This window comes from Bombus pyrosoma, linkage group LG7 (genome assembly GCF_014825855.1).
Source record: "Bombus pyrosoma isolate SC7728 linkage group LG7, ASM1482585v1, whole genome shotgun sequence".
NCBI lineage: Eukaryota > Metazoa > Arthropoda > Insecta > Hymenoptera > Apidae > Bombus > Bombus pyrosoma.
This window is the reverse complement of record NC_057776.1, coordinates 13,170,357-13,196,085: the sequence shown is the minus strand read 5'-3', so window position 1 is coordinate 13,196,085 and position 25,729 is coordinate 13,170,357. Positions and strand designations below refer to the sequence as shown.

At 35.5% G+C, this 25,729-nt stretch overlaps 1 protein-coding gene across 8 annotated transcripts in view; it reads right to left on the bottom strand.

The window, feature by feature from the left end:
• Window positions 1-25,729, bottom strand: part of LOC122569776 — a 348,929-nt gene that overhangs the window by 176,723 nt on the left and 146,477 nt on the right. The window contains exon 2 of one of the 8 annotated variants that reach the window (XM_043731354.1): window positions 23,327-23,398. The exons of the other annotated variants lie outside the window; for them this stretch is intronic. The gene's annotated coding sequence lies outside the window, so the exon portion shown is untranslated. The remainder of the gene's footprint in view (window positions 1-23,326; window positions 23,399-25,729) is intronic. 8 annotated transcript variants of the gene reach the window in all.

Genomic DNA, 25,729 nt, shown 5'->3' with positions numbered 1-25,729 from the left:
AAACTCGCCAAGTCGATTTAGACTTCTAACTTCCTTGCGCTCCATATTGTTCAAGTTTCTATTTACTTACTACTGTTCTTATTACCGTAGTTTGACGAAGGCCGATTCGCCTAAAGGGAAATCTGTAAAACTTGCGCAATTAATCAAGTTTATCCATGTTTCTGTAATTCCTGAGATTAACTCTTTCGAAAAATCAAATTTCGGGGAAACAATTTCAATCTTTGTGTATTGTTGTTGTATTCGAGCATTAAGGAAGTAAAATTTTCAAAAATCTCTGTACAAACAGAGGCACTCCATCGAAAGCAAATCGTGTACCACTGCAACCAAAATCGCAGCTTTTTCCCTGATTAAATACCAAATACGCGGATCGTTCCCTCTGTTGTACGATAAATCGTTGGCTACCGATCGAGAATCTCTCCCGGTCGCCTGATAAATTATAACCTGGCCGAACGAGCACCAAACAATCGAGATATTTATGCAAAGCGTACGAATACACGAATAACGAGAAGAGCACAGTCCGGCCGAAAATTTACCTTTCGTCCGGTCGCGCAAATTAGCCTCATTATTCAATCAGCTCAAGTTATATTACTCGCACGCGTAAACGTTACTACTATCGTAGTTATATTCGACGCGGCGACACGGCGTCAATTTGAAGCAGGAGACCCCCCTTTTGGCCCCCCGTACCATCACTGTAGTGCATCGATTGTATATCGTTATTAGATTACACTGGCCTAATTACGTTAAAAGGTACTCTCCTTCGTTAACGAAGGCAAGGTAAACATTAAAGTAACCGTCCCTCTCGCGGAGCAATCGCTCCGATTTTAATGAAATTTTGTCGCGCCTGATTCCCTTACGGGACGAAAGTAATTGTCGAAGGACAGGCGGAAAAGCTGGCGAATTGTCCATTTCGCTTTTTTGCCTAGAGACGTCTACCAAGTTGTGAATTTCTTTTAACGTCTGCACGGTTATTCGATTGTGAAAACCGACGTATTGTACGATATATCGTTAAGCTTAACTTGAGCGAAGTTTTTACATGACGATCGAAGTACGTTGTATTTTTCTTTCTTTTTTTTTTCATGAAACTTTGTCTTTCGAACGATTTATGAAATTAATTGTACGTTTTCTTTTTCATTCTCAATGTGGATAAGATTGGTATAGAAATTTTCGTTTTAATATCTGCTACGTTCGCGCAAAATTGACTTTTCGAGTAGTTCGTACAAGTGTTGACTTCAATTTTAAACGGAAAGATGGTTACTGAATATTATTACTTGCCAGCTTTCTTTTTTAAAGCACGGGAAACGAAATAGAATGAGAGGTTTACTATTTCTCAATGAGTTTGTTACGTACAAGTATGTTCGTAATTTTGTAATCTGTTTCACTTAGAAATCGAAGATCATAGAAATCGAATCATAGTTATTTAGGAACAATAACGAAATTGTTCCTTAATAAAATAGAGAATCTTGTTTTCTAATCTACGCTAGTACTTGACTTTAATGTGTTTGGAGAATGTTAAAATTCTCAGTCAACAATTTAAAGGTAAACACGTTTCTTCCTCGCGACACCTCTTCATCTAACAATAAACTCATCAGAATGTAATTAATGTACTTCGCGTCCATTGCTCTTCTTAACGTTAACCTTATTTCTAACAACCTATCTGTTCTATCGTATTTTTTACGTATACATGAACATATCAATTGTTTTTCGTAGTAAGTGCGTGTATTAAATCCGTGAAATAAATTCAGGCAAATTAAGAGCCCCATTAAGAGAGAAAGTAAAGGAAGAAAGTATGTAACGTCTAACGATACGCTAATTTTATAAATATACGGTACCTTTAAATTTTCGCAACGAACGTTTCGAAGGATAAGATATACACATTTTCCTTCCTCGGGCGGCACAATTTCAATCCACGATCTTCGAAACGAGCATAGTTACCAATCGACAGATGTTGGTAAAATATTCGGATAATCGGAAATTTTCCACCGCGGACACAGCGCACAGTCGGGAGCACAGAATTTACTGACGAGACACCGAGATACTGCGCCGTTAGAATGTCGTTCCTTCAGGCCGCAACCTAAACAGGCACCAGAGGGCCAGAGGACTCAGAGGACCCAGGGCGGGTCTTTGCCTACGTATATACTGAAACGCCTTCTCCTTTCCTTTCCAACTGATTATTTCCCCCCAGGTCTAACCACTCTCCCCCGTATTTCTCGCTTTTTCCTTTCGTTCTCTGTCTGACACAGCGTGCTCGCCCCCTGGTCACGAATCCTGTGTCCATCAGGGGTGCTCATTTTTCCACGGTACGTGACCCAGCATTTCCATTTCCATAAGCGAGCCGGCGGATTTTGTTTGAACGAGATTATTGATATTAGCGGATGGGGTTTAGACGCGTCGTTATCGAGCCTACTGGTTTCGAGTGATACGGGCCCGAACGAGATATCGGAGAATGCCGGTACTTGTCGCGTGTGCAATATAGCACGATAATAGAAGGATCCGTGTTCTCGGTTCCGTGGTCACGGTTCCTACACGGATTTGTAGCAAAAATTGGCAAGTATTGCGGTAGATTCGAGTCGACGCCCGCTGTTGTTCCAATTGATTGGGTATTTTGTTTAGGCCGAATTTTTGACCGATCGATACACGTCCGCGATGAAAGAGGATGATATTTGGGTGGAAGATTTTTATGTACGGAGAATTAGAAATTTTAGTGTACAAAATATACAGATATCTAGGCGAGACAAATCTTTATTTGGTTTCTATCTTTTTGATTGTGTTCATAACAATGTGAAGCTGTACGTATAAATACTTTGTAGCGTAGTTACGAATTAAGGAAATTTACGATAGCATTGTTGCGCTACCTGTGCTCCAGCAAATATGGAATTTTCAGCGTGTGAAAGAAGCGTTTTTTAAAGAATTTTTGGACGCCATGATTTAATCGAATTTTGATACGGTTTTTAATACCCATTTTTAAGTTACTCTTGGTCGAACACGCGACAACTTTGATTTTATAATTTACATCGGTTTTTGTTCTACCGTCTCAAATTCAGTATAAAGAATGTTTACAGCAATTAAGGTTTAATCAATCTTGAATATTGATCTATCACTTCGTTACCAATTTAGAAATATGTGACAAGCGTAGAGATTTTGGTTCGAGAGCAAGTGTGACATTCTCGTGGACAAGTAAAAGTAACATTTTCATAAATTATTCAAATACGCAAATTGAAATAAATTAACATATGATCGATGTTATTAACACAATTCCATATATCAGTGTAAAATTCCTAACTGACGTTGCATTTGCAGTTAAAAAGTTTCTAAACTATATTGAATTATCGAGAATGAACGTGGTTACGCTATATACGATAATTTTGTTATAAGAGCAACGCGAACTTCAATATGTACCACGAAACTTGCAATAAACACATGAGCCAGCGTGGACGAGAAGAATAGAAAGCAGCTCAATACACATATGTAGCTTTCTCGAAAGTCAGTCTCAATTTCCTCAAGGAAGCTTGATAGCTTCAAATTGTCCGCATCGTGAAAAATAACCTTCGTACAAAGCACTGTGCAAAATACGCAAGCACGCACCGGAGCATTAGACTTAATCAGCCTGTTTCAAGAAATCAGCCCATTCTTGTGTCTAAAAAGCACAAAAGGAACAACACACGACATGGAAACGATCGGTTGATTTCGAGCAATCAAGGTACCCTGGCAGAAAGAACGCCGTTAGTGACAAAATTGAAGAATATTGTTCTTTATCGAAAAATATTCCACCTACTAATAGAAAAAATCTTTTGCAGTATCCTCGTTCTATTTATTAAATAAATGTATTTTTGATTTCCTATACGATTCGTCTTACGGTAGGATTTGCGCTTTAAACGAATGGCATTAAAAGACGGCATACAGTATAACGCAAGTTTCTTTCTCGCGAATTTGGTGTAAATTAATACAAAAGAGAAAAAGATAGAAGATCTTGTGATGCACTTAGGTCTTTGTATTTTAACTCTTATTTGACGATAAAAACAAACGGAACGTTACACGTAATGTAACAGGTAACCTTTATCTTTTTCCTGACGAAATTTTATTTTTGTCAGCCACTGTGTTTCCCGCAAATATGCTTCGATTAAAATTAACGCGTAAGGTGGAACTGACCCCGTTCTAACAACGCAAAGAGGTTAACTAATACGGTTGTTTGGGCGTGACCCGAAAAGGAAACACGCGATTGTAAACAAAATGAGAGCCCCTAAAACGAGAAGAGAGGCGGAGCAGGCCTGGAGCTAGAACCAGACAGGAGAAAGGAAGACCACGATACCGTCATGTTGATGGCTTTAGCAGAGAACGCGTAGGCCAACAGAATCACAGGGAAACGCAGGAATGAGAGAGACGAAACGAGGGTTGGAAACAACAGAGGCAGGAAGCAAGGGAAGTGGACGAGAAGGAGAGAGATAAAGAATGAACTAGGGAAAGCTGGAAAACAAACGGTGGAGAAGGATGGATAGAACGACGGTATAGAGGCAGACGGAAGTGGGTGAACGTAGTGAAAGTGAAAGAGACGAAGTGAGGGGGGCTGGTGGAAAGGGAAGAAGGGAAGAGAAACGCCCGAAGCTAGGTATGGCATTCCAGGACCAGATCTCCTCTTCATCCCTTTGCCAGGATCAGGGTCAACATCAGGATTGTTCAATGGATAAACGGGCCTGTAAGCATCCCCTGGCTGCATCGACCGTACAGACGCCACGATGCGGGTCGAACTGCATTTCTTTGATTATCGGAAAAATGACGAGGGCGATGCGTATGTGTATCGTGGTGGACTGTTTTCGCAAGAATCGGTGAGATTTCGTGCTTCATTTTATAATTTATAATTTATCAATGATGCATGAAATTTGTAAATAGCGTTTAAATTGTTATATGGAAGTAATTGTATAAATTACGTAGTATATTTATGTGGTTATATAAGAAATTTATAATTTGTGCAAAAATGTATAACGTATACAGAGTCTATAAAGTTCGTAAATTATGTTTATTTCGTTGTAGGTAATTTATATTGTATGTGAGAACGAATCGTTGGGAAGCCATATCGATCAACTTCGTAAATTGGACACAGAGGAAAAGTGTGTTGAATATGGCGATTTTTTAAGAACTTCCTTGGGATGCACGTTTATTTATATTATTTTCTTGTAGCGAATAAACTTACGGAGAAAGTTAATTTCTTTACCAAGTTCCTGCATTAATCGCATATCCAGATGAAATTCAGTAATTCACAGAAAGCAGAATTAGTCAGTTTGGCTTCTGAAAACCTCATACATAAATATACATAAAATATCCAAAGGAAAATATCCCTTATAATTTTTAATTGATAAAACAAATTTCTATTTAAATTCCATTCCTTTAGTTATAGCTATAACGATATAAATGTAGTTCCTTTCCTTTTTATTTAATGTTTGCTAGAATAATCATTGCGAATTGTAAATGAAATGCCTGAGAATTGAACTTGAGAGTTATCATAGGAAATATTTCTTTCTTTTAGACTAAAGGTTATCTTTTTTCATATAATCTTCTTTCACTATTTCCGTAATAAAAAAGTTTGTTTCACACAGAAAGAATTTACTTAGCACTAAGATCGCTTAAGCGATACATTGAATATTTAATTCCTGCTAAGCGTACCATAACGATAATAAAAAATTTTCTACGTGAACTTTTGTCACCTATTTATTCAAGAAGAACAAGCATAAAGTAATGCAGATCGCAAATTTGTTTTATAAATTGTTTTATAAATCATATTGAACAATACGACACACATTGATTCAGATTTTTAGAAGAATGGGTTCTTCCTAAATTAAAAAATTCATAAATTATGCAGCTTTTATTACAGGCAATTAACGCGATGTATCGCATTGCAAAATATAATAAATATAAACGATACAACAAATATGTAAACGTATACAATGCAATATTCATACGGAAGTTCCGTGACAACAATAAAATATTCCCACGACAATTTTCCAATTTTTTATTGCAAAAATATAAACAACGTAACAGATATAGATACAGATTAACGCGATATAAATCATTTAACATAAATCGAACGATCATTCGAAATGTTGAGTTCCATAATGGCGATACAAAAATTTCAACGTTTCCTGTCTGAACTCGCGAAAGTTCCATTTACACGAGCACCTTGATTTTTATCGTAATGGGCTGTTACCACGTGATGTTTCAGAAAAGCATTTCGTTGCGCCATTTCGTAGCACACAAAAACGCGGAAAGGCTGAATTTCACCGGCGAGAGAGGCTGTCGTACGCGCAATATCATTCGCCTACAAATTTTTCAAGCAAACAATACGCGACTGGCACTGGCAGAAAGGCTTCTTGAAAGCGGAACTACGAACAATATAATTTCATGTTTGAAAAGTTTGGTTGTACACAGCGCACGGCTTTATTGCGAGGATGAAACGCTTTATAGCGAGGTTTGGCTCCGAATGGTCGACAAACGAAACGCGTGCACACGTCGAAGGAAAGTGAATAAAGAGAAAGATTGCGAGAGTCCCGATACCGATACCGATACCGATGTGGAAATAATCCGTCGCATTTCCTGCAGCAATATTTTAACAGAAAAGTCTCTGGCTCTTTAAAAAAGGGAATCGTAAAATGTATTCAAAAAGTAGCAGACCTAATCGATGCGTACGCGATGAACACCGTCAGATATTTCGTGCATCGATTCATATTTTTATGAATATAAAAAGTGGAAACTGAATAGAAATTTCTTCCATCTACTAAGTAATCATAAACAAATGCTACACTTTCAATGTTTCGTATAGTTTTGCGTATTATGTACATTCTGTGCGTTTTTGCACCTTTAAATTTCTCACAAAATCCTAGGAATTTGTAGTCTAACGATTATAAACGGACATATTGTTATAGGAAATTCGAAGGTGCAAAGATGCACGTGATATACAAAGTATATCAAATATCTAATATATATACTATTCGTCGGGATATTTATTGAGTAAAAATTTTCTTCTCTTTAGGTTTCATTTCTTTAATTACGTTGCGTCCGAAACGCGCACAAAAGATCTACGTGGGTTCTCCGTCGAATAAATTTAAAGGTACGAGCATAAAGAGGGCTATTTGTGAATTGGAATCTTAATCTTTTAAGGGAGGCAACAGACAGCACACTCTTTAGAATTCTAATTTATTTCGCACCCTATTTCGTGGGCTATTGCCTGGAACGTAATTGGAAAACGCATCTAACGGTACAAGTTACCGAAGCCTAGGACCTGGAGGAATATCACGACCTTTTCAAATAGATAAATGTCTCACGTGAGTTTAAATAGCGCCCTTCACCCGTACCAGAAGAAGGTGTATCACGAGCAGGTGAAAGGGTGGGAGTCACATGAAAATCAGATTTTCGTCAATCATCAATCCAGCAAGCATCAATACATTCACTCGTTTCGTACATTGATATATATATATATCAAATATATATAATATAAATATAATATATTCGTTGTTAACAATTCGCGAGTGCATTCAGCATCCGAGGAAAACAATTAAACATTCACTGGCCGTTAATTCCGCGCGTGAAGCATCCACAGAAAGTTTCTGTCAACGTTCAAAAATATTCGACTCGCGACGCAACGTGCAACTTAGCGACATTTTTTTACAAAACGACATTTTATCGTTACATTTTTCTCATTATATTCATCAGAATACCAACTGATGCAAATATCCGTAGCCTAATTAAGAATTTTGACTAACAGCCCATGACAGTAGTTTCACCGTTTAAAAAGACCCCGTGCCGAAAGTTTCTCTAATAAACCGTTCCAACATCGCTTCACGATATCCTCGTTAAACGACATGCTTGGAGACAAAATGCAGTTTAAGAAACATCAATTACACTTGGTAGTTGGCAATGTAAAAAAGACACGGAACCGAGCAAATGTTCGAAGCATGGTTGGCTCGTCGGAGGATTTTCAGCTGGCTGCGAGATACACGAGATCTTATCGGTGGCCAGACAGCGAAGGAGAATAGCGTGTTGCTTCAGCGAGTGTATGTAAAAAACGATAATGACAAGGATCGTGCGAGATAAAGATAATTATTGACAACGATCGGAGCCGATGGCTCGTGGCCGCTCCTCTTTCCGTCTTGCCGTTTGTTTCACGAGTGAAAGTATTCCTCGGAAAACCTGCCTGCGAGATCCTTGATCCTTGATCCTTGAAAGGTTTCAAGGGGCGCGAAAGCAAATGGAAAACTGGTCGCCACACGTGCAACTTCCAAACGATTTCTTTAGTCTTTAGTCGGAAAACTTGCGTGGTATATACGTTGCGGCTAACATATTTCGTTATTTTAATTTTCAATCATCTTCATGTTTTTATTTCTCAATGAAGTGTTTTTTTTTTATCACTTTCTACATTTTGCTTCTCTATCTTCGTAGCATCAAATTTCTGTAACCATGTGTGTTTGTGCGATCGAATTGTACAGTATATGTATACTTGGATCTTATTGATCAGTGTGTAAATGTTGTAACAAATACAATGTACTATAAATACAAAGTGATTCAGAATTCATACTCTTTTTTTGCAATAGTTGGTGCAATTAAGAAACGAAGTACATATTGAACAAGAGATGAATAAAACAAAGCATTCTGAACAGGCAACAACGTTTGGTATATTACGATAGAGTGAGAGTTTTGGAGAATTTCATATACTTCTTCGGAATTCGTGTTTATTTTGTGAGAGTCGTACATCTATTATCGTACAATCCAGAATCGTACATTTTTTTTATCAGTTTCTACATTTTGCTTCTCTATCTTCGCAGCATCAAATTTCTGTAACCATGTGTGTTTGTGCGATCGAATTGTACAGTATATGTATACTTGGATCTTATTGATCAGTGTGTAAATGTTGTAACAAATACAATGTACTATAAATACAAAGTGATTCAAAATTCATACTCTTTTTTGCAATAATTGGTGCAATTAAGAAACGAAGTACATACTGAACAAGAGATGAATAAAACAAAGCATTCTGAACAGGCAACAACGTTTGGTATTTTACGATAGAGTGAGAGTTTTGGAGATTTTCATATACTTCTTCGGAATTCGTGTTTATTTTGTGAGAGTCGTACATCTATTATCGTACAATCGAGGATCGTACATTTTAAAATGATAAAAAGAACGTGTATTAAGAAGTCAAACCTGACAGCTGCGTAGAAGCATATTACAAACACATGTGTTATAAAATATTTATTATTCGATATAGAAGAGAGACGCGAGTGCGGAAATGGAGAGTCGAAAGTGAATTTTCAACTTACCAAGAGCAAGTTACGTAAACTTTTTCGTCGTATCAAAAATATTCGAAAGGGAATAGGAAGAAGCGAGACTCTTTCCAATAAATTGCAAACAAAATTTCAAATATACGTGGAAGGTCTTAAGAGGAAGATATAGTAAATGTCAAGTCGCGGAGAAGATATTCGTTTTTTTTATCCAACAAATTTGCTCGACTTGTGATTTGTCAAAGGGCTTGTACGCAATGAGAAAAAGCTACTCCCGGCATGAAAACCGGGTACCCCGAAAAAGATAAAGCTTTCCAGTACGTAAACGGCGAATTATTAAAGTATCACTATTGAAGTATGTGCGCTACTACTCTTCGACGTATCATATTTCGCACGGTTGACACAATATCATCTCCAACAGATCGCGTTACAACGATTTGATATGTCTCTGCATCGTCCATTTCTGAGACACCAAAATAACTAATTTCCGACATGTTTTTCTTACAAATTTCGTTCGTCTGTCTTTTATTGGATTGGAAATTAAGTGATCGCGGATTTTGTCATTAGGTGATAATAACAAAATCCGCGATCACTTAATTATCAAGCCAATAACATAATTCAAACATTTCACGGAAATTTCTATTCTATTCACGTAATATACAGTAGATGGGGTCGTGATAAATGGCCGAACGACTATAATTTTATTTTGTCCGTATCTGTGTTGAAAATGTCACTTTACTTGCTACAGATAAACCAGAGAATTACTTGGTTACAAACTCAACTAAAGTAGAAAAGGTAACAATGAAGTCCATAAATAACGTTAATTCAGAAGATACGAGGAGATACGATGGGTTAATGAAAGCTACGTGTATTTATCGTGTTGTGTCTAGAGAGTTTAACACCGTTGCTTCGTTAAACTTTCTTCCACTTTATGCGCGTTAAACTAACAAGGAGAACCTTCCCGTTTCGAAAATGCGGGTTATGTCAACTCGTTCGTTATTCGGTCAGTGGTCAAAGGTCAGTTGGTGCGAGGTCGATGAAGATTATCGCAATTAAATCGTCATTTGAACAGAAGCGTGTGGCCAATCAAAATTTCCAATCAAGAACGCACAAAAAGACAGTTATCGAGTTGCTGGAAAATTTCGGTATGTTTGACCAAATGGAGATAATTTATTGATATGTAAGAAAAACGATAAAGTGTAAGAAAGGAAGCTAGTAATCTGTATTTATAATTTGCTAATTTCTATTTATTATTTATCGGTGTACGCAATTATTATGTATTAATAATACATAAAAATTTTTAATTTTTTTTTTAACGATGATCAAACACAAATTTATGCAAATTGATACTTTCACAAAGAAATAAAGAGATTTCTTCTCTACTTAAACCGAGATTTCTTCCACCCCTTAAACATTACAGTAGATACCTAAAGTATTTTTTATATTTTTGCATATTATACGCATTATATATATATTTTTATGTGTCCAATTTCCCCACAAACGAGTAAACAACCGTAGCTCGATCGTGGACTTAGATATTCTTGACATTAAATAAATTAATTTCATAATTTTTATATTCTTTTCCTTGGGTGAATATCTTCTTCGATTAACTCACTATTATTGTTTTACTAAACGCTGTGTTACTATCCTTTAACATCTTCCTTCTATATCACACTCTTTTATTTCAACAAATTACATATTTGCTATTATACAGCGGTAAATGATAATTAAAAATTAAGATTTGGCTCTTTCTCCTAGCAACATCACATAAAAGGGATATAAGTATTTCTTATATAATATTTAATACCTCGCAGTAGTTTCAAATCTTACTATTTAGAACGAATTTAATAATAATTCGAAATCTTAAAAGCTCATGTTGAGATTCTATATGAAGCTTGGAAAGAATTCTATCGAAAGAATTAAATAGCAATGTAGAGGCACACTTGAAAAGATTCGAACATTTTGCCGTAGATACGAAGAGATTTAACGCGTGTCGAGCACACCCCTGATGGTAGTTGCACAGGGTGCGCCCCGAGGGGCTACGAGGGTTTCCAGGGCCGGTCGCTAGGCAACTGGCGCCTCCACCCTCGAAGGACAACGTGCTTTTCCATGCTCCCCCGTCTACAGGGTGATCGGTCAAAATACGAGAGTTTCACGTTCATCGTGCACGTGACGAATATCTGGAAGACAACGTCTGGACTCCTGGGGAGATCCACGCAAGGAACGCGTCTGGCATACAACATCTGACTGATTCGAGAAGGTTGCCAACGAACAAGCTAATTAAAATAAGTGCACGCTTTACCGAGTAACTGTCGATTATAGTCATTGTTGAATGCTGTATAAGGGATAAAAATTTTTTAATTAAGAATCTTTTTCGATGATGATTTTTTAATATAATTTTTGTAAGTAATTTTTTTTGTAATTTGTGATTACGTCCTTCGAGAATTATTATAGGTAGCTTTATCTTTTTTTTTAATTTTTATACAATTTAATAACGTTTGCTCCCAATTAAATTTCGCCATTTTTGATACTCCATGATATTTATGTCTCAAATCAGTTCTCAATTTTCAGTTGGAATAATTGTTGGATTTTCGAGCGGTGAAGATGTGGTTGTGAATTGTGAACACGTTTTTTAAATTGATAATTCAATAATATTTAAGACTGATCGTAAATCTACATAACGCTATACTAAAATATCATACACTGATTTTGACACTGCAATTTCAGAAAATTTATTTTCCTTTACCACGAAGATTGAAAATATCATAAATATTACTACAAACGATCGTCTACAACGATCCGTCGTCCACTTTATTTCTACTTCTTCGCTCATTTTCTCGATCGAATCAAAGTCTAAATGAGCGCCATGGAATGGAGCAAAAATTCTTTTGGACCACCTAATAAAATCCCCTGATCCTGTAAATGCCGCGAAAGAGCGGTCAAAAACAGGTGTCCCTGTTGAATACGCGGTCGTGAGGACGATAAAACGGGCTGGTTAAACTGGAAACCACAAGTGACGGTGAAAAATGCGTGCGCTGATCAAAGGGTTTGCCCCATAAACGCGCGACGGTTTCATTGTTAGCCGAGCGAAAAACGTTCCATAGCCGATCGAAAACGGCCTGTTTGGGATTTTTACACGTTCGTCGTGTGCACGTGCGAAGGAAGCTTAACAGAATTGAATAGGCACGTGGTGACGACCGAACGAGGAGAGAATGATCGTCGAATTCCCCGAGTCCGATCATCGTTTTACTATTCACGAAGTTATAGCTGGCACCCAAACTTATCGTCAAAGGAATCGTGATATTTAGTATACCTCTATTGCACGAGAGTTTTCGATAATAAAATGCTATAATAGTAAAATTAGTGATACAGTGAAGTGTAGTAAAGTAAATATAAACTATGATTAGGAACACTTGTGATCATTGTCTTTATTTCAGTGGAACATCGAAAAATTTATTTAGAGGCGATCGTATAAAAATTTGATGAATATTAAACAATTAAAAATTAAGAAACAAACGTGTTCCAATTTTGTAAATATTGTTACTCAATTTGTTGAATTTTCTGCCATTTTCCTACAATTACCTACTTATCAAAGTGATGCAGAGATTTCATTCTCGCAGTGTCTTACAGATATAATTCTGATTATATTTTGTTATGTTAATAATTTTCAATGTTTCCACGTCATATCTCTGTGAAAAATAATATTACAAGCTTATTCTCGAATTATCATGATGCTGTTTTTGAAAAGAATACATCTTTTCGTTATTGTCGATATTAATATCGTTGTATCAAAGAACCATTAATCTAAGAGTAAATTAAATTACAAAATTCACGGTTAAAAAACTTTGCTAACACTTTTCCGATATTCTGTATTTTTTATACTTGTATTCCTTGTTAAACTTGAAAGGTTTTCAATCTACAACAAATTCTCCGTGTTACCGCGAAAGAAACCACACCCTGTACGGTACAAAGGAGCTCTGAAAAGGAAGTCCGATCATCGACAGAATACATACTGCTTAAGGAGTAGTCGCAAGCATTAAAATTACGGCACGTTTTTCATGCAAAATTCATTCCACAAACATTTTTGTTATTCGGCACTTGTTTTATGGTCGAACAATCAATCGTTTCATAAAGCAATAACGTACAAGGATCATTCGATCGATTACTATTACAATTAATATGTCGATCATCACAGATAAATTTTATAAAAAAAGATTTATTATAGTATAAAATAAAAGAATAAAATTTATTGAAACTTAAAATTCTGTAAATTTTTATATACAGTTTCTTCGTGAAATTTTCAATAATTATGTAAAATCATGGTATAAAATTTTCATAATTTTTGTTAGCGAGAAACATCCAAAGATATTTAATTTTACCAGTCGAACAACAGAATTCATACGGATTTCACTAGAAATCTCGCTTTCTCGCGATCAGGTACATTGAGAAAAAGCCTAAATGTTTTCACACTTTATAGCTTGCTCAAATACGTCGAATCTTAAACATTCCAACATTATTAAACCACGGCTTACGAATTACGGCATGTGGAATGCGCAGGAATGCGTAATATTCGCTGAATTCTGCTATATATTAAACAATTTTACGTTCGAATCTATTTAAATCGCCAAATATTTTTGCACGAATAAATGAATTCTAAGCATGAACTTTAACGCGTTATAGTCATCGAAGAAGTGGATAATAAATTTCGTACGAGCATGGTGTTAGCATCGTAGCAAGTACCAGCGATCTTGCCCGTTAATCAAAGTTAATGGTCCTTGAAAATCACGAAAGACTCGGATTTATTAGGAATTTCAATTATGACATCAATGTCACGCATAATACTACTGTAATATCGAATTTATAATAAAATTACATTTTATGGTACGTAACACTGAAATATTAGGTTATCCGAACAAAAAGTGTCTTTCTTTACAGACACGTCTTTTACAACATTGCATTTTTATACAAATATTTATTTTATATTTTATATAAATATTTATTATTTATTTATTTTATACATTTTTATACAATCGTCGGACGTTGCGATTTTTATTTTGACAGAACAAAATGGATCATTCGATAAAATAATATAAAACGGAAAATGTTGCGCATTCGTTATTTCCTTACAAAACGAAAGAAACTTTCCGGACGACCTAATATATTTGTAGAATACAACGCGTTAAAGAACGTTTAATATTCGTGGAACATTCGCATCCAATCACTGGAAATTGTGATTAAAAACGAGACAAGACAACATTATATTTATATATATTTATTTATATATTATATTTAGAATTCACATCGTAATTGTTTTCTATATTAAAAGTTGAATAGATTATTAATTAATTCTACGTACATATATGTTCTAAAACATCGATCACAGTAGTTCGAACAATTATAAAACAAAGCAACTTAATTTATAAGACCAATGGTGTAATTGGAATAAGAAATGAAATAAAGATACAATTCAAATATCGAATATATTACTAAATTCATAAATAAAAAGAAATTTCCTCGAAGAAACGAATTTCAGATTTGGATTTTTACAAATGGATTAAAAAAAAAAAAAAAAATGTTAGTTTCACCCTCTAAAAATACCATCAAGTATTTTCGATATTTTATATATCTTTGTATACCGTGTCTAAATTTCCCATAAACGAAACACCATCCACAGTCTAGCAATAACCCATACTTTCAGTTAGATTACACAACAAAATAAAGAAATAAGAGAAAAGCAACCTTATGATGCGCTATACCCTCTACTTTTGCTACCACTATACCTGCTACGTTGTTTACGTAGTACTTTTTTTTTCAAACGCCATAAAAGATACATTTTTGAAACAGTTTCTTATCGAATTTAGCGAGATGCAGAAAAAGTCGAATAGGTATAATTCAGATAAATGATTTCTCTCGTTAATACCTCGTAGTTATGTATAGTTGTAGGTTGTTCTTCAAACAACACGTAGCAACAGATTCGGAGAAAGTCTGGGAAGAACGAACTCTCGCCGTTTTCATTCATAGACCGAGATTCCTTCTTTTCGCCGCGAGCTGCCAATTAACGAGTTGTAACACCATCGTATCGTGCAACTATGTCGCAATTAAACGATACTAAAGAAACGCAAATATCACGCTGTGCATCATGTATTGTACAGTCAGTGTCGTTAATTAACATTTCTTACACTTCACCCGCGAATCGAGCAAGACCTTGCGAAAACAGTAAGAAAGTCGACTTTCAGGAATACGAGATTCTAATGGAGGCATCGACAACCTTCCGTTAAATATCTCGGACTACATCTGGATCGTAAGCCGAAGTGCGAAAAACACGCGCGGGAAGAAATTAAGCAAACAATGTTAACAGGAGGATCCGTGTACTGAATTCCAGCGAGAAAATCTAAATTAGACACGAGCAACAAATTACTAATTTGCAGAACTAATGTGCACATATTGGATACAAATTTGGGGAATAGCAGCCAAGTTAGATCTAAAGACAATGGGATTCCAACGATGCATAAAGCTAATTGCAAAATATGTTCAAATAAGATAATAAGAGACTTATTAATTTTCTATTGAAATATATTCATGCTATACTACCTAATCTGAAATTCATACTAAACTCGTGTTAAATCTCTGCCGAAGGAAATTCAACACATACTTTACGATTACACGGTTTAAAAAGAAATGCATAATTTACATCGATCAAATATCGATACGGGCGATAAAATGGCACCGCACGAATTTCTTAAACGAGTTATCGTAAATATCGTATTTCAAAAGATGGAGAAAAAATTTCGTAAATCCACAAATCTTAATAAACAACCGGTACATACCACGGTAGACCTTTCCTTAAGTCATAAACTAAAGATCAGGCCCGTATTAAGATCACTACCGTCGAATGTGCGCCGCCGGGAGTACTGCGAGCGTTTCGCTCACAAAAAGCCCATACATCAACTTAATAACACGTTTCGAAATCGTTGGAAACTGTTCTTCCGTGGAGAACTTAGTGGTCAAACCTAACCCACGGCCAAAAACTTCAATTTCGACGTTCGGTTCCTCTTGAGTATGTAAATTCGAATTTATGGACCATAATACGTGAAATCTCTCGAAGACCCTAGCGTTTCATTTAATTGTATGCAACTTTACGATATTATTTTATAGGCATCGTACGTGCAAATTCTTCGACAAATGGAATTTTTTATTTCGGCAGGTTTATTTATTAATACGATTCGGTATTGTAGAAAATATAAGGGAATATTTTATAATGTGCTTGGTAATTTCTAAAATGATGAAATTTTAATGAAACTCGATGCTCCATTTATTTGAACGGAGAGTTCCGAATATAGATAAATTGAAATGAAATTATTAGATCGAAAGTTTTTAAATTTAATTTCAGCTTACGTCAATTTACGGTCTTCATATCTCTCCCGTTTTAAATAATGTAAAGAAATGAATAATTCTGGGAATCCCATGAACTATAATATTTTCGAACTTTTCTGAATATAGATGCATTTTTAAGTAGAATTTATACGATTGTACAGTAACTATCCTACTCGAAGATTAAACACATTTATTTATAAGTTTCATTATTAAATGATCATTGATTTATCGATATTGGAAATTTAAATTACCGTGCAGTATTTTAAAAAAATTCTTCTTTAAAAAATAGCATAGGCATCCAAAATCATGTATTTATGAAATATTATCCTTACAGATTAACAAAAGATATTCAACAATGAAATTATTAAACATAAATTAAAATATTTATGGAATCCGATGTGTAATCGTGTAATATTTTAAATTTCAAAGCATGCAATTGCTTGCTATGAGATATTCTATAGTACGAATCCTATATTTTTTTTACTTTGCCGACATGGAAAAACATAAAATTGACCTTGTCACCTAGCACTTAATTATATCTCCACATACAAAAATAATATCTTAACCCGTTTCCTTCCACCACTGAACGTGAGTCACCCTCGTGACACAGATTATAGTCCAAGTATAACAACCACCAACTATATTTTTGGTCTAATTTAATTTTAATTTTAATCTACGAAATCAAAAACTATACAAATTTCACGTCACTATTAACGTTAAAACGTTTTACGATTTGCGTTTTTTAAAAGCAATAATTTAAAATAGTTAACGAATCGTCAAAGAAAAGCAACAATTCCTGGCGGTATAAAATTCCTAAATGCATAAATAATGTCTGAAGTAAACTATTATACGATATCGTGACATATAATTAACGCTTTTTGTATTCCTACGATAAAATAAATGTACGAATATTTTTGCACATATTCTCACAGTATATTAACCGGAAACAAAGAACTGTTTATTGTTAATTGCTCGGTGATTTATTTTCCATAATTTTCTAAAGTTTGCTCTCACCACAGCATTAAGTTTCCCATTTGACTTTCGTACAGCTACTGGTATCGTAAAGAGTTTGATTGCTTTAACGTAAAAGCGTCCAAACTTTCTTTATGACGTTTCTTAAAATAATGTAATTTCCTTTTTATTTGCTAATCAAATTGAATTCGTCAATGAAATTTTTCTATTACTGTCAGCTGATTTGAAATTCTTTCCGGGGAATCTCGTTTACTATAAACCAGAATAAACTGTGCTGTAAGAAATAAGATTACCTTGTAATCATCCTTTTGAAATGACAGATTTATCTAGGTTAAACAGAACTCTGAGAAAAACCACGTTACATACTTACTGGATGACCTAAATTATGGTAAGTAATGTGGTCGTTAGTAATCGTAAAGTGATTCTAAGAACAAAGTTATCGTAGGAAATGGTCGTAGGAATTAATTGTGTGCAAGGAATGATAAAAATAAAATTATGGGTTTGTGCAACTTCAATAGCACGGATGACGAATTTTCAAAGCCATGATGACTTAATGCAATAATGTACAAAGGAATAGAATTACCATGTTAAGACACTTTGTACAACCAACATCAAATCTTTCCTTATTTTCTGCAAAATTACATTAGAATTTTAATATAAGAATTTCCAGTATATAATATCGTCGTTGATAATTATAAGATGAATATAATTTTGGAAAAACAGCACGTTAAACGTATGCGATCTTTCATATAAAAGAACTTTCATATAGCTTTCGATTTTTGATCGCAAATTAGAATTACATCTATTATTGTACCATAACTCTCACATCCTATCCCTCTGAACTTGATTATAAATATCTCGGTAATTCGATATTACGACTGTTCGATATTATGACAAACTGTGATGTTTATGGATTTCTGATAAATCTAAATATTCAATTAAGATATTATAACATTGAGAAAAGGATAGCATATTTGCAACGATTATTCTATTCGTTTGAACTTGCTCTTAGAAAATATCTCAATAATTATTCACATATTCCATCTACCAAAACGTTAACGAATTCAGCTTCTTACAATAAGAATTGACCGGCGAGTCTCGTATAAGCAGCAGAGCAATCAAAGAGAAAATAAAAAAAGGAGAAGAAAGAAACACGTAAGTACAAATATTCGAACGTTTCGGAGAAAATCGGTAGTATCTCAGAGACGGAGGATGCAAGACACTTGCACAAACAGTGAAAGTCGGGGATGAGGAAGAAAGAGAGAGAAAGACAGGAGGACTCTGTGCGTTTGTAGTTGCTATTCGAGGCGGTGCGGCGCGACGCGACGCGCGAAAGACGACGTCGACGAGGACTAAAAATGGCGAGAAACGTAAACGCGGCTGCGATACAAATGCTAAGCGGATTCGATTTGCATAATGAGCAATATAATTAGCGCGTGTCGCTGAATACACTAAGATGACCGGCGTAGATGGAAAAATGTTCCTCTTTCCCTCGCCAAAACTCTCCGCATTTTTCCTTCGAACGAGCCTCGCATCTTTTGCCTCCAGACCAACAGCAAGTTTAGCCGGCTGAATTCCGTCTGCGGACATATTTTACACGCTTGTCACCAAGCGTTTTTACCAGGAATTACACGTGTAGCCGAGAAAGAAAGGGATCGCTCCAACAGTCAGCCGTTTCACGCGAATAAATATTAATTTGTTTCTGTATAAATTTTGTTCTAAATATGCGTTGGCTTACGAATGTATTCGGACGCTTGTAGACAACTTTTATGGATATATAGGGTGTTTCATAATATACGGAAGCCGCTTGAAGAGTGAGCAGGGAACAGACAAAGAATGGAAAAAGGTTCGTACGAACATGTGTCCTATTTGACCTTGTTTCAAAGTTATTATCACTTTTACGTTACCAATAATCCGCGATGGTTTATCTTCATAGAAGGTGCTGGAAATTTTTATCCTCGGTTCGTATGCAAGCTCGCAGCCGTCGTGTCAAAGAATCTCGCGATCTTTCAAAAATTCCGGACGAATAGCCATTCGGACGAACAGACCGAAGGTAGCCATTTCGAGCACCTTCTACGAAGATAAACTATCGCGGATCATTGAAATACGAAGGTGGCTGCAACTTGGAAACTAGGTCAAATAGAACACACAATTATGTGAACCTTGTTCATTGTGTCTGCGTCTCCTGTCCACCCCTGAAGTGGGCCCCGCATGTTATGAAACACCCGGTATCTATTATCGCACGTTATACGAAACATTTTGATACTTCATTAGCATTCTAATAGGACTCGGCTATCTAATCATGACATCGATATGATATTTGTCAGATGTGAAACAAATCGAAGAACATACGGAAAAGCTATAAGATATATAGTACAAGTTGCTTCATAGAAATCACAAGTATATTTCAAGTCAAATTAAATTACACTATTCTTAATACCTCTTGTGTGTTTAAAATAGTTATTCATGTTTTATATTAATCTTTATTAATTGCAAGCTCTGATTTAAGAGTAAATAGCTTGTAACTCGTGTATGCATCTTCAGATTCGTTTCAAATTTTGGGGATATAATTATGGTAGTCGTGTCTCGTCATAGTGCCAATAAAATTTCAATATGTCTTATATAATTCACGTAATATACACATTAATCGCGTAGGGTAAGCTACAAGGCTATGGTGACAACGATTGCCTATTCGGAAGAAATGCCATTCCGACGAACACAATAAGTTGATAATAATTAAATACATAGATAGATTCTTTTTTATGTATGCATTGCAGTTTTCGGATGTTTCATCCATCGTAACCATGACCTAACACACTTAATGTACAATTAAGACAATTCGGACGTGTAAACAAATTTTTGTGATCTCAGGCTGTATATCTTTAATGTGACCCTACAACGTGCTGTGGATCACTTTTTATCTAATCGTGCTTTTTTATTATTAAGAAATTTCTTACGTTTATAGGAAATGTCACGTCCTGCGACTCTTTACGTTCGAGGCAGCCACCAGCTGTGCACATAGAATTACCTAACCCCAATCCTAAGGAGCTGTCATAAAACGAGGCCTTTTGATTTACTGTTAAGTCCTAAGCATAAAACATCTTCGAGTCAAGAGGCTCCTTATGGTTATTGCTCCATCAGGTAAAAATATGGCAAACGTGGATTTTCCTATGTTTCCCAGAATTCCACCCGCAAGCGACCAGTGGTGAGGCGATCACCACCGAACAAGAGTTTTCCTTCGCAACAGCATTGCCAACAGACTTCACTGATTCATCGACATTAGAACAGTCAACATCTCTTTGCCGGGTTTACACCCGTCAATAATTCACTATTCCACTTATACCTTACGCAACAGCGTAACTATCTTCTCTACAAGGTTATTGGAAACGTATAATATCTTTGAACTGTTAATCAAGTGTTATACTCGTTAAACCACCTCTATTATCCTAACCGAGATAAGGGAGCGATCTGTTCGTGGCGTCGATTGTCTAATCGTAACGGAAATTTACAACTCCCGTTGACGCGTTTCCTCGCGATCGCGTCTCTCCGCGGCTGGTGGAAAAAAAAGGAAATATAAAACAATTATTGTTGATATACACGAACACTATGGAAGAAGATGGTCAATCAACGCGAAATTGTCAAAATTGTCTGTTTATTTGATTTTTGGGCTAAACGTGTGTTTTCCATGCTCTCGGAATTTTCTTAATATTTGAATTGTCTTAATACTTATACCTTTGACTTTCGTACAACATCGTCGACTTATTAGCCATAGTATTAAAACTTCTGCCGTTTAAGCTGAAAGTGACATTAAAATAAAAAAATATAAATTTCCCAATTTTAAAAAATTCAGCTTTTCAAGATTCTCGTACGCACTTACCTTTTTTATTTTCACTAAAAATTGCACTGTTTCGCCAAAGATAATTTTTGTTCCTATTGAACGCCTCAAAAATAGGATTCGCATGTGCCCGTGCCATTTCACAGGCCTGCTATTTTTAGCAGACTATTATATCAATTTTAAAACTTCAATTTCGAGTCGCACCGATTCTAAGAGGTTAACACGGTTAAACGCAGCGAAATTGAAAAGTTTCGAGCATAAATTAGGGGCATGATAAAATCTTTATGCAATATCCACGAAGGAAAAACTTTATGATCACCAGGTACTACCTTATCTGACGTCTTCATTTGAAACTGCAATAACTCGCAAGTGCCTGACGCAGTTGCGCGAAAAAATAAAGATAACATTAAAAATATCGTAAATAGCATTGAAATTTTATAAAATGATATGAATTCTACCTCAAAATGTATCGATGAACAGCGATTAATTAAAAAAAATCTAGAAAAGTATGTTCGAACTCTGTGCGAATACTTGGATGAACGTATACTAACTTAGATTTTTGTTTCACATCCAAAAGTTAAAGTCATCATTAAGTAACGTAAATCGCGTAAAGATGCAAATACTGTTGTTTCAACGATATTTAATGCAATTTTCAAATTCATTTAATTCGGATCGATAGCTGTTTATTTAAAAAAAATAAATAAATTTTGCAATTTAACATTATCTTCCAGATACACGTAACGGGGCATTCCTGCAATTTGGTTTAATTTCAACACAACAAATTCAAAAATTAGGGACAAAACTGCAGCAGAAAGCTCAGAAGATGAAGACATTTTATGTGTGGGAGAACACCCTCGTTTAATGGTGTTTGATAATGTTACAGAAGAACAAAATTATCATGCACTAGTGTACAACTAAGAATTCCCAATTATAGATATTTTTAATAAACACATTTCTGATATAATTTACGAAAAGAAAATAATGTGCTTCCATTCATTCTTCGAACTTAACTCTGGTTTTTATATCGTCGAGACGTTTAGAACGCGTGAATTAGATACGTGAATTCACCATTTGTTCATTTTGTAGTATACAATACCTAATTGAAATTTGTTCAGGCCTATTTGTCAAAAAATAATTTATTAACAGCTCCAACTTGATGAAGATTTACAATAAATATAAGGGTCGTGAATTTTTGTTACTAACCAAAAACGTCACAACTGTCGAAATGCTAGAAACGTCAAATCGTACGAAGTGACTAAAAAAAAAAAAAACAAACTGGTATGGGACTGATTACAAAACCAAACGATTGGAACCGAATCTCCATTTCAACCCTGCGTTATTTTCGCATCGACATTTCAATAAAAAATCCTTCGTTTCGTATAATACGAAACTGAAAGAAACCAACATTTTCTAAAAAAAAAAAAAACTAATCGCTACGTTATAGAAAGTTCTTCTACGCACGTGAAATATCTTCTAGCAAGATCTAGTTGACAATCTGTTTCAATCACTACCACTAGACATCTATCTAATTCCAATTCACTGCTACTTAAAAGCACAAGTGAAATTGTAGCTAACATAACAGTTGCAAATAAACAGAATCTTAGCTACGTTTCGCTGCGAACAAAGCTACTTGCATATAGACAAACACACTAAAAGACATACAGAATGAAATCTGCGTCAATCTTTGTGATCACGCGAAAAGAAAAGAGAAAGAAGAAGAAAGAAATATAAACACAAAATTGTACAGCGAACGCCCACACTGTATCTCAAGCTTCGAAAAAATTAGCGACTACTTGGCGCATTCCGAAAAAAAAAAGGAAAAAAAAAGGAAAACGCAACAAATCAAACTGGAAACAAGTATAGTATGCGTTGGAAACTTTACCTGAATGTTACAGTAGATTATAGAGGATTAAGAGCGCGCTGTTCGCCGCAGTGACGAGATCGTTCGTAGATTCTGAAAGAAACGACAATCGTGATGTTTCATGGAAATGTATCGAGTTCGAAGTTCGCGATTAATGCAAATTCTGATATTCCTGTCTTTGACTAAATCCCGTTTACAGCTCTCTTTCGTTGGTGACCGCGGTTCTCGGATATTCATCAGGCGATACCCGAAGTGCGATCTTTCGATACGTGTAAATAATTCTCTCGAACAGACGTGTTCAAGATAGCATTTCACCTGTATTTTGGAATTTTTGAAAAAAAAAAAAACACTTGAAAGGTCGAATATTATTTGGCTTGTGTAAATTTTTGCACAAGAGATTGCATACTTTGATTAAATTCGAAATTTAATGTTCAGATTATTTTTCAAGAAGATTCGATGTTCTACCTTTCGTGTCGTTTGGTTTCTCAGAATATAAATATTTTCTTAAAACATGACGTTCGACTGTTGCAAAAATACAAGTTCATGTTTCATGAAGACTCGGTAAAGTGAAATTAAAATACAATACTTTCGTGAGTTTTCAGAATACATTTAGCGTAAAGCAATGTAACGCATTGCATATACATTGTACGTAATTTTACATATTATGTGAAATAGGGAACTATTTAAATTATTATTTGGATCGTTCGCTGAAGCCAAATTTTTACTGTAATTCATACTGTATAAGCTCCTTTGTATAAAGAATTTTGTATAAAATATAACGCCATATAGTGATAAAATTTCTGTTGATCAACAACTCTGCACGTCAAAAACGTTACTTTGTAGAAAAAATTTTGATGAAGTAACAGCGTGGTAACAAGATACCGTTGCAAGTCTGGTACCTATTAAATGTGAAACACGCAAATAATGATTTCAAAAAGATAAACTTCCATGAGATATCAAATATTTTTATTAAGTTTTTATACGCTCTTGTCTATTTTTACATGTTTATAGTCAGCATTAATGTATATAATTTTACAGCTTGTTGGTCGTTAATATTTTCTAACGAAACATTAATTTAATTTCTTATGTTTCTCTAACAGAATTAACTAACTATAGGAACAACGATCTATAGGGGCTTACGAAAATATCCGAACACTTGTAGAATATATTGCTCGTGTTATAGGAAACATTTTGAAAAGCACCATGTGTGTAATGAAATTCGTCTATCATATCTGTATTGGTAAAGTTTGAAACAAATCTACAACATATACATAGAAATTACGAGACATTTAATACAAGTATATATTTTGCAAAAATCACAAAACCATTTATCTATTACATCACTAATAATCCTCGATATCGAGTAAGACAAAGTCGACGTGTCAATAAATAAATAAATAACAATAAATCCTTAACACTTATTATTAGATACCAGACGTGGCTATGCATACTGTACACTAATCGTTTACTAAATGTACATTTGCGATAATACCTTGCGATAAATCTCAATTTCTATCAATACGTACATATAAGTCATAGTCGTGTTTCATCAGAGTGCTAATGAAATCTCAAGCTGTTTTATATAACACATGGAACGTGTCTACACATGAAAGTTACCTATGATAAATACTCGAATACCTCCGTGAACAAGTGTACGTACGTTCTTCGCTTACTTCCATCAAAACAACCTATCGACCTCTCATTGCTTCTGATTCCAATAAAACAGCAACAACGTTCTAATCGTTTTACCTTCTCCTCGAATTCAACTAACGTCACTGTGTCCTTCCACGATCTTCCAAGGAATCAATCGTCATCGTACGCAACTCCATCAACACCTTCACCTATCACCTCGTACAGCAACGAAAGACGAGAGTACGGCGCGAGTACTCGCGACTAAGAAAACGATTGCGAAAACCGAAGGGTGCGAATCGGTCGACCCTCGAAGAATCTCGCGGTCACGAAAACCACGACGGATTCGAACGCGACGCCGTGAAGTGCATACCTTGGACATTTTTGCAATCCACTTTTCCCGCCTCGTCCGCCGGCGGTATCCTTTCAAAATGGCGTTGGACCGCATTCATTCGCGTCACACCCTGCGCTGCCCATTCGCATTCACCTGCGTTCTTCTCCTTCCCGCATCCCCCTTTCAGCCTACCCCCTCTCGATATTCCTTTCCTACTATTTTTTTTCTCCTTCCCCCCTTTTCCTCTCTCTCACGCCCTTTCTACCCCTTCCTTCCCATTCTGTGTCCTCCACTCGCTCACACTTCTTGGCCCATCGACACCTCAACCGCCACGGTGATTATCGGTGATCCGCGTTTTACTAAATTTCTCAGGATGACTGATGTAAGAAATTAAAAATATATTTTTTGCGACAGAGATCAAGAAGTATTCAACGATGCGAACGACCTGGATCGATGAACAT